Raw genomic sequence first — 11,250 nt, forward strand, 5'->3', positions numbered from 1 at the left:
AGATGCATTGCAGAGCCAGAGTTATTAAGCTAAACTGAGTGAATTACCCTGATGAATGAGCAGCAACAGACACCTGACATACTTGGGTTTATCGAGCAGATCCACATGGCTTCAGATGAAACCTTTTGTAAGTGAGTGCAAGAGAAAAGAATAGAAACCAAAGGAGTGGGAACAGGATGGAAAGGAAAAAGATGAGAAGAGGAGAAGGCCTATTTATCAGTCTAATTATGAGAGAGAGATCAGAGGCCCCAGCGCATAGCAGGATGGTCTGAGTCAGGGAAAAGAGTCCAGCCAGTCACACTGAATATTAATAGAAAGATGAGAGAAGGGAGAAGCATTTTATTAGAGAGACTAATGGTGGGTGTGAGTAAACCTCTTTTCCAATATCTGAGTTGCTCTGACCTCTCTCATCTCTTGGCCTCTTTTGAATAGAGCAGCTCGGAGATAAGATGGACCACTGCAGGGCGACCTTCTCAGATTTCAATATGAGACACCAGATCTTAACCCTGCCTACACTAGAGAGAAGAATATGAGGCCAAACTGGGAGCTGGACAGAGTTTGAATAATGATCTGAAGGATCCTTTGAAATTTAAAATAATGACAGCTGTATGCAGAATTGTTTGTTCACTCTGAATGAAGCTCACCTTTATTTCTTCCCTGTTGGCGTTTATACTTCTGTGCACCTTTTCTAAGGTTAGAAAGGTTGCTGAAGTCCCACTTAAAAAGGCAATGAAGTATTTTTAGCTTTTCAAGAAAGACTCCAGATGGAACAGAATCTACCGCTCACTTTCTTGGCCGAATCTAGAGAAATTTCAGAGGCCAAGCTGAAACTGAAAAGATGTACCTTCCAGCTCTACTATGGACCCTCACACAGTGGAAACATGGATTGTGTTCAATTGTCTTATTAAAAATGATCTTAAAACAAAGACAAAAAGGAGCCAGTCTGCTGTCAACAACAAATTCTGAAGCGTTGTTTTTTTTTGCCGAGGCTGAATTAAGGCCTTTAGCAAAGTTTCCTTCTCATTTTTGGGCAACATGACTGACTTCAAGACCATATCCTTCTCAGGTACGTCCATGTGTTTATACCAAGACAATTAAAAATCATATTCTGCACACATTCTAAAGGCATCACAGAGGATGAAGAGAATAAATTACTAAGCTGGGCTGCCTTCAAGCCTTCTCTTATCCGAATAGAAAACATCAGAGAATTTAAAAACCAAAATGTTCTTGCTTTTACTGTCGGATGGATGCATGTTTAAAAAAAGCACTAAAATTATTCTTTCTGCAGATGTTCTGAAAGACAACGTCCCTGTAATAGAGTAGAAGATGTTTGTAAGAAAAAGTGAAAGGTGATATAAATGTAAAGGTTATCACAACTGTGCAGTAATGTACAAGCACTGTTTCTAGTGCTTTTGTCACATCTTCTGATCCAAACTAAGCACAAATATGTACTCTAGTTTTAGTTTTTCATGTTTATATCCGTATTCTGATGAAGATGATGAAAATTGAATAGCTATTTTAGTCAGGCCAGATCTATTCAGTGTCTTCAGGAGTAAACCACGGATTCAACCTGTCATGGTGCTGGTTTCTTAATGTTCCCACAGTGTCTTTCCCATTTGACCGAATGATCCTGCTACATAGCTCCAACCCTCAGGCCTTCTCTCCATAATTGCTGCAGTTCCACCACAAATTTATACAAGATTATAAACAGAGTGAGGAAGAGATTGAAATGCAATATCTTAATTGAGGACATTTACTGGGAGCATCTGCATTTTCATCAATAAAACTCCCTCCATCGGTGGCGTGCACCTTGTCGCTTTTCTCCCTGTCTGACTGACCTCAATTTGTGGACTTCATCCAAAGGTGGACAGATATCTGCCCTTGTAGTCTGGGAAGTAATTACCAGTGTTACCGCCTCTTCCTTGGGGAGGGAAGATGTGACGCCTCGGCCAACGTTCCCATTTGGAGTTGGGCCAGTTATTTCCTGTGGAATCAGACAGCATTAACCTCTTGGATGCAGATCCATTCGGCTGTAAATTAGCAACTAATTAGACGGTGTTTGTCATCTTACAGAAAAGCTGCTGATGAAAAAAAGATCAATAAATTACAATAGATATAACAATATGCAAAAGAGCTACAGTGGACTGACACAGCTTTAACTTTTAGTTTAAGCAAAATTGGTCACAGTCACTTTCCCAATGAGAAATGGTAAGTAGTATAATTGGTATACTGGTCATGAATGTTACAATAAATAGATGTGTTGTCTAAGCAAATAAACTGGTACAGGCCGGATGTCTTCTCTCAATCCATTATGAAGGGGGTGGGCATCCATGACTCTGTTTTGAGAACAGGACATAGATGGGCATTGCACAATTACATATTTGAGTTAATCATCAATTTATGTATGACAACTGAGAAAATGAGCTAAAGAAATATGAAATGGGATGTGTAGAAGTACCTTAAAAATATAGAACTGGTGGTTGAGTCACCAAGTTAATCAATCCTGGGGGTACCTTACCCATTTTTTTTCTGTCTGTGATCATGATTCCAGCTGATTTGAAGATCCTGCTTAGTCTCAAAAAGATTTTGGCATCTTTTTGATTGACACAACCAGATATATCAGTTGTATATTAGTTAAGTTGAAGTCGTCACGAAAATGTTTGTTTCCCTCAACAGTTCACTTGATCATATTACTTAGTGGAAGCATATTCAGAAGTACCAGGTAGCTTTGTTCTGCCGATCACTGAATTGGAAAACCATCTGCTGCCAAGGAAAAGCTGAGTTCTGGTGTGTAAATTATCCGCCAACAGGGATTACCCAGTGACAGTGAAAGTCTCTTGTTGTTTGTGTTTGTAGGTGAGCAGGTGAGATGGATTACAAGTAGGGGGTGTAATCCACAAGTTCTATTGTCTTCCTAGAAGAATAAGTATTCCTTTTTGTCCTGCAGGCCTGTGACAAAGTGCTTCAATTTGTGTTTACCACTTGTCCCTTATTCCTATTTCTGATTCATGTAATATTTGTATAGTTGGTCATAATGCTTTAGTTTAAGTATTGCACTTGCAACTTGCTTCACTCACTATCCCGGATTTATTTGTGGAAGAATTGTTTTGCAGTTAACATCTATGTTTATGTTTTGGTACAAGTTAACACTTTTGGACCGTTAGATGAATACGAATGTTTATTTTATGGTAAGCTACTTGTTTTTCTTTTTTACTCACCATTGCTTGTCCATTTTAGATGCTGGATTCTGAGCAGGTTTATGGAAGGTGGCCAGCCCAGCATTTTCTGCTTACATAGCCATATGGCACTGATTGCATCACTAGGTTCTACCAAATAGAGGGTTTTCTTTTTCATATTGTTTTTTTTTTTTCCCTTAAAGTAACATTTTGAGTTGCCCTGTATTAAATGCTTTATTTTGCAGACCATTTAGTTATGTAGATGAGTTTGTACATTGGATTAATAATCTTATTCATGTTTCTCTGTTTAGATTTTGTTGTTTGGTTTGACCTGCTCAATTATGGTATGGTCTAATAAAGTGCAGGTGTGTTGCCAGTTTGGTGTAAGTCCTGTAAGACTTCAAATCCTCTAGATCAGGGGTGCTCAAGTCCAGTCCTTGAGAGCTACAGACCTGCAACTTTGAGATGCATCTTTAATCCAACAGATCAGGATCAGCTCTGAACAGACCTGCTGATGAGCCATTTATTTGATTCAGATGTGTTGGAAAAAGGAAGCAGGATGGTAGCTCTCAAGCACTGGACTTGAGCACCTCGGTCCAGATGGATGTCAGACTACAAAAAAGCTAAATAATAAAATCACCAGAAGAACCTGGAACTGGTGGCTGATACTGTTTTTTTGTTAACCTGTTTTGACAATTTGACTACACTACCTCACAAGGTCAATACATAATTATAATCAAAGACCCCATCTACCTTGTTCTCTTTTTTTTCATGGCATTTGCCTTTCTCTGAACAGAGAAATTCTGTAGTTTGTTAAAAGACAAATGATATTTGTTCTTATAAGTCCATATATCTTCAAACTGTTTATCACATTTATGAATTGAACAGCCTCATTAAGCTTGATCATGCGGACACCCTGCAGGCCAATCAGTGACAGGATACATCTCTAAAGTTTTTTTTGTCTCCATGTTGGACTTTTGGCTTAACATTCGTGGCCTCGGGTTTGAAATTGTTGACCTTTAGCTCAGACACCTCCTGCCAGGCCAATCAGTGAAAATCTGCAACACGTCAGAGTGCACCAGCATAATATACCATTAACTCTTGTTTTTTTCATCCATTTTTTTTTTCAAACTGCTGCCTGGGATCATTTCCCGTAAAAACATTGACATTTAATCAGAGCGCCCTCGTTGGGTCAATCAGTTTGAGAGTTGTTTCAAGTCACCAGAATCAAAGCTATTTTAGAAGGTCTATTATCTTTTTTTAGCGTTTTTTTTTTTGTAGAAAAAATACAAAAAAAATATTATTTGAATTTCTTTATATTCTCAGACCGGCAATGCCTGCTAATTTGATTAACTTTATATTGCTGTGCAAAAAATTGTCATATTGGTAAATTTCTCTCCAGGCACCATTTGCAGAAACAAGCTTTAACTCCTAATATCTATATATATATATATGGATATATATATATATACCTATATATATATATCCATATATATATATATATATATATATATATATACAGTATATACAGTATATTCTAATCAATCTCATATATGCTGAATGAGCATCTTTATTGTGTATCTTTGTTTATTTTTCGTTATGTCTGTTTTTTCATGGTGGCTTGGCTAAAACAGACAGGAATGCTTAGCATACAGTGAGATTTATTCTTTGCATGTATGTTGTTGTTTTGATGTTTGTCATGTTTTCCATCCACAAACTTGGAACCATGTAGGAAGGAGCCTGAAGGTTTTGTTGCAGTGGAGTCGGAGTTGAAGTGAAGCATTCAGTTTGAATGGGTGAATCGGGAAAGTAAAATGTGTTCCATGAAATTGCAAAAACAGAAAGAGCAAGTCCAACTGATGTGAGCATCTTATCTGGTCACCAATAGATGGACAGTGAAGAAATGAAGTGTATTGTAGTGAGTTAGTCTGTCTCAATGCTGAAAACCTAAATCCATTTATTTTGTTATTCTTCAGAGGCATTTAGATGTATGAACTCATTCTGGAAGGACATTTTATTGATCACATTTATATTTTAAACACAACACTTACTCCAACTTGGTTGCCCCTTGTCACTAATTTTGTTTGCGGTGTTTGTGGAATGGATCTCAAGGCCCAACTGTGGAAAGGAGTAACCATGAAAGAAGATATGGCATGAAAGGAAAAGAAAGAGACTGAAACGAAGGATGCAGGCGAACTGCAACAAGAAAAGACTCGTAAACATCATCTCTTCTCTGTTCCTGAGCTTCCTCTTTTGCTCTCCGTTATCTGATGAGTCTTGCTCAGCCTGTCATGGCTGACTGATTGAGGCAGCCAGTCACTGCTTCACCACCCCCAACCCTCCCCTCCTCCTGCACTACCTGATGTAAATAACCTCCCTGCTGGTTCAAGGTGGGACGTCACTTCGACTCCATTAGTTTATTTTATTACCACAGAAAGGCTGGACTTGGAGCGTTTGTATGAAGGGAGAAAGAAGGGTATGGGGGTGTCTTACACAGAGACTGAGGCGGTGAGGATGGAGATGGGCAAGAGAGATTAGGATAGACAGAGGAAGAGCTAGTGAGAAATAATGCAGGATGATAGAAAGAAGCAATCTGCAGGAGACAGACAGGCCTGAAAAAACAAAAGGGATGGCGGCAGTTGATGCCAGATGGTGTGGTTGTTACACCTGAGTTTTATATAAAGACACAGAGACTTTGTTTCTTTAAAAATATGAATAACATATGGATATTTTTCATACCATAACCACATGAAAAATATTCTTCCTGCTGCTAATGTAAAATTCTTTCACGTGATGGGGTGTTTTTTTATGGCATTGAATGTTTTCCCAGTGTCTTCTACATTCAGATGTTTTGGTTTGGTGTTCACCTTTCACCACCTTGGGTCAAAAATTCCTTCCATAGCGACGATCTGCTGGTGATGTGGGCTCACTTTTCTCCAGTGGTGCATTTGGAAGAAGCTCAATGTCTTTTTAAGGACCAAGATGAGCCTCTTATTGCCTCTGGAATGGCCTGCAGATCTGAGAACTTGAGAAATAGCCCTGCCACCCTGCCACCAGGGTGTGTGGCAAAAAGAGGTTGCATAGTTTTATACTTTTTAAAGTCAAGGTCAACATGATAAAAGCTGAGTCGACTTGTTAAAGTCTAATTGACTGTATGTATTATAGAGCTTTTGAAAACACACCACAGAAGCCCAACCCAAACACCAAGTACATAATTTTGGCCTGACCTTGCCCGAATTACAGGTTGGGTTTGGGATGTAGCTCTAAACTCTGCCACTGTACCGCAGTGTTAAGACACCAGCTCACTTCTGCTTCCACCACTCTGTACAAACAATGAGCAAAGATTGCTAATTTTTTCTGTCATTCCTGGGTCTCCTGGAAACAGTGGACATAAAGTCTTAAATGTAACAAAAGGTGGTTATAAACAGTATTCAGTCAGAGAAATTGAATAAAATTACACACCATACCTTTCAGATTTTTGCTTGATCTCAGTGGTAAACTAGTGTCATTCCTCTGAGCTAAACTTCATTTATCATCCTTTGGTCATGAAGACTGCATTGCTGGCTTTTGTGAAGGATTCCTATGATATTGTTGGCCTACTTTATCCTGGCAGAGCCAAATCAAAGCCGAAATTGAATTTTGCATTTTGTAACATGATTATTATTATTTATTTATTTTTTGCTTTCTTCAGTGGTCTGTTCATGTTCAGCTCTTCTTGCACACACATTCTGATATATCTTTTCATTGCTTTAGGAAAACATTAAAACTCACCAAGCTTCCACCCTACCTACTGGCTGCCGCCCGGATTTTTTTTCTTTTTTTTTTTTCTTAAAGGTTTCCTTTGTAATCATGGCCAGTGTGTGAAGTAAAGGCTGAAGCCAAGCGATAATGATGCTGATAGTGTCAATCATGCTTCACCTCTCCAGCGCTGTCTCTCCTGGCCTATCATCTCTGGGTTTCTTTCACTTCTCTATTTCAAAGCCAAAAAAATAAAAATTACCTTCAGTGGTCAGATCTGTCAGATCGTATCTCTTCTCTCTGGCTTTAATGTAAGCAGATTCTCAATCAGCCAAGATGAATCCAATCAAGGAGGGAGAGGGGAGGCGCGACAAACTGGGGCACTTTTCCCAATGACTGCTGGAGGCCTGGAGATTAGAGGACAGAGAGAGTGTGATGGAGGTTAGAAAGCCACACTTTCTGTGCCGTGTGTAGGAGAAAAGGCCTTTCAATTCAGAGATGCATTCATCACCTTTCTTTCCATTTGTCTAACCTTTCAGGCTGCAGAAATGCAAATTTTTGGCTCTTTTTCTCTTACTTTAAATTATTTCCACCACATGGTCGCTGAAGGGGAAAACGGGAGGAGGCTGCTTTCCTGGAATCGGCATGACTACCGGTTGATTTATCCAAAAACTTTCCTCCTCTCTCTCCCTCCCATCCCTTCATCCCTGCACCACCAACGCCCGGTAACGGCTCTCCCTTGTCTCCTCCTCTCATTTCCAAAGCTTAACTTCATTGTCTCAAGCCCCTCTCTGCTTTCATCTTAAGACAAAGATTTATGTAAATCTTTGGGCCAGCGTTAATGCGGAGCGCCTTGTGAGAAATAGCATCCCTAAATCGTGGCATTGTTGTTGGAAATGACAAGGCAGGCCCGTTAATCCTACAATGCGATCATCCAAATGTGTCATAATGCCGTGTGTAGGCAGGCGAATCTGAATATCAAAAAAGATGCTGCACACCTCTTATGCGGCGCCTTCAGGACTTCCAGTGCTAACACACTTCTGTCTCCTCCTTCCTCTGCCTCTTTTAAAGAACTCGCCCTGCTTTGTCACCTCGCCTGCATTCAGAAGAGGGAATAAAAAACATGCGAGACGCCTCAGACTCGAGAAATCCTCCTCACATTAAGCTTCAGATATGAGGCTTTGATTTACTTCGATAGTGACGAACCGCGTTTGTATAATTAGGATTTGGAATCAATCGATAGCTTCTGTTTTGTCACCGAGATGTATTCATCACAAAATGAGCAATGTGACGTTTTGTGCTGGAAACAATATGCAGAATGAATGCAAAACAAAGGACTCCCTGGCGTAACGTCATGTTTGGAGCATTTCACTAACAACCAGCTACTTTTTATTCATTTACTTACTAGATGATGAGAAAGAGGGTGAGAAAATTTTATTTTCTCATTTCTGTTTTAGAAAGAGCAATTAAACAGCTATTTTAATCAACTGGACAGTGTCCAGAGTGGTGAATGATAACGGAAATAATTAGGAGTGCCGCCAACGGACTCCTTCTTGATTGGCTGTGAGTTAAATGGTCGTACCTCCCAGTCTAACCCCATCTCCTTCCAAATCCTTCTACTTGATTCTGGTAGTGAAGGAGCCCCAGGGGTGGATTTTGTCAGGGAGAATAGTAGAGTTGATCTGGAAGGCTTAAGACCTTACTGTACCTGTCAACAGTGTGGCTTTGGCACTGACGACCAGCAGCTTAAGTCATTTCAAGTTTTTTTTCTTTTTTTTTTTTTAAACGAATAGGGGAGGAGGCACAGCGAGCGCTGACAGCCAGTCAGGGTCTTGAAATAATTCCATCCCTCTGAATAACCAGAGGTGTCTGTCTGAGTTAATCCTCCCCAACACACACACGCGCGCACGCACTTTGGCTATAAAAGCATGTTTTGAGGCTGATAGTGGCAGAAAGGCAAGTCTGAAGTCCAACTCAGTTCTATTGACTGATTAAAGTCAATAAAACCCATCAAAGTAAATTGCAGGTTTTCCCAGAACTTGCTGCAGAAAACACAATGATATTATAGGCTCAACAATGACTATCGCAGCACAAACGGGTGAAGTTTGAAATTTTATTCTTTTAGTGATATGTTTAAACACAAAAAGAACAGATCAGAACAAAGGTTTGAATTATTACTAAACTTTATCTCTTTTCTTGCAAATATAGTAAGCTAATCATTTGACAAGGAGTGTTTGTTTCAGTTAAATTGGCAATATGCAGAAGAGTTTGGGCTCGAGTGCATAATGAACCCCCATCATCAACCCTCTACTGCCGCGCTTGACAGTTGGCATGAAGTATTTGAACTGACATTCTGTTTTTGGTTTCTCCAATCACTGTGCTCTGCCTTGTGGCCAAACATCTCTACTTTGATCACATCAAACTAAAGGATATTGTTCCAGAAGGCTTTTGGTTTATTCAAAGGTAAATTTATCATTTGTGCTACTATATTCTTTTTAGGAAGACGAGGTTTACCTCACACTTGCAAATAATTTCCACCCATTTCTTACCGTCATATCTTGAAGCTGAACATCCCTATGTTATGCTTTTGAAGACTGTGACATACAGTATATACATATACCCTATATATACTCTTATACTGATGGAGAGCAACACCTGCATCTCTAGGGTCATTACTGACGTTCCATGTTGGCATTTTATTAGCACACAGTTATATGCTCTGCAGCAGTGGTTCTTGGTTCTCAAGGCACACAGCCCTGCATGGCTTAGATGTTTCTCTGCTTTAATGCATCTGATTCAGACGACTGCATCTCAGCAAAACTCTGTTAATCAGCCATAAATTGAAATCAGGTGTACTGAAGTGCCTAAAATGTGTGTTTTAGGAGTGTTTTAAAGACCAGGGTTGGGAAACAACACTCTAGAGCAGCAAACTGGACAAACTTTATTTATAGAAATGGTTACTTTTATGATGCTCTGACGATCAATGCATTTAATCCACAGTACATCCTGCAATATTGATTTGCGTCCCAAAAAGCTGATTTCACAAAATAATATATCTGTAGAAAACACTGTTATAAATGTCAAGTTCTTCTCAGTTTATTTTTTTTTCCCTAACATAATCTCCACAGATACTAATTTATGATTATGTAAAACAAAACAAAACTAAATGTTTCCCATGTCTATATTGCTGATATTTAAGCAATTATTTTGTACTAATTAACCAGTTAGCTCTAATTATACCATCTCTACCATAAATATATCTTATATTTCTTATGCCTGGTGTGGTTGCAGTCTGCCTGTCTTTGCAACAGAAATCTGCCATTTCAGAAAAAATATTTTTGATTTTTTTAATCTGCGTCTTCATCGAGGCTTCACTCCCTGCTTCGCTCATTTCCTCCCCCTCTTCCCGGGTCTCATTACTTCCCTTCTACCGTCTTTCTCTTGGCTGGGATAATCCCCCCTGTAGGGGACTTCAAAGTGCGGGCCGGCCAGGGAAAAGCCTTAATTACCCATTTGCCTTGAAACTCAAGCCAAATCACAACTCGCCCGGGTCTGTCCGACTCCACACTCATGCCTCCCTTGACTAATTGTGCTTCAGAATCCCCCCCCCCCCCCCCCTACACGTCTCTCTCTCTCTCTCTCTCTCTGCTGTGTGGAAATGGAACGATGAAATTAAATCAGAAAAGGAAAAACGGGGAAAGATGTGAAAATGTTTAAGGAGGTGATGAAAGTAATAATGGCCTTATTTCAGGGAGTATTATTATTTTGGATGCTACACTGATGCTATGTAGATTTTCATGTTGTCTATGGCTGTCATTCAAAGTGACGCTGCTGCAGAGCTTTGAATGACAGATAAGAACATTGTAAATTATCCCATCTAATTTGCCTTAGTTTAACCTGAAAAGCAACAGTGCTGCTTCTTTACATCAGGTCCGACTACTGGGAACATTCCACATCTTTTTATAGGTTTTTGGGAATCTAACTGAGTGAAGGTAAGGTTCAACATCTTAATAAGTAGCACCGCCACCTTTTGGATGGCACACTGTCTTGATAAGAGACACTAGGGCACACAAAATATATGCTTTTGTCGATGTTGACTGTGTTAGATGAAATTATTTGAGGTTAAAGCATATATTTCAGTCAGAATATGGGAAGAAATGAAACATAGTGAATGATCTTGCCTTACTAATCTACTATTAACTATTTAGATAGATTATGCTCACCCATAGGCCAATAAGTGTTTGTATTAAAGTATTCACTTTCAATCACAGTGAAATCTGACATGTTAACTGTAGGTTGTACAAGGTATGATTTCAGATTATGTATTCTACTAAGA

Source organism: Xiphophorus maculatus, chromosome 19, assembly GCF_002775205.1.
Source record: "Xiphophorus maculatus strain JP 163 A chromosome 19, X_maculatus-5.0-male, whole genome shotgun sequence".
Classification (NCBI taxonomy): Eukaryota; Metazoa; Chordata; class Actinopteri; order Cyprinodontiformes; family Poeciliidae; genus Xiphophorus; species Xiphophorus maculatus.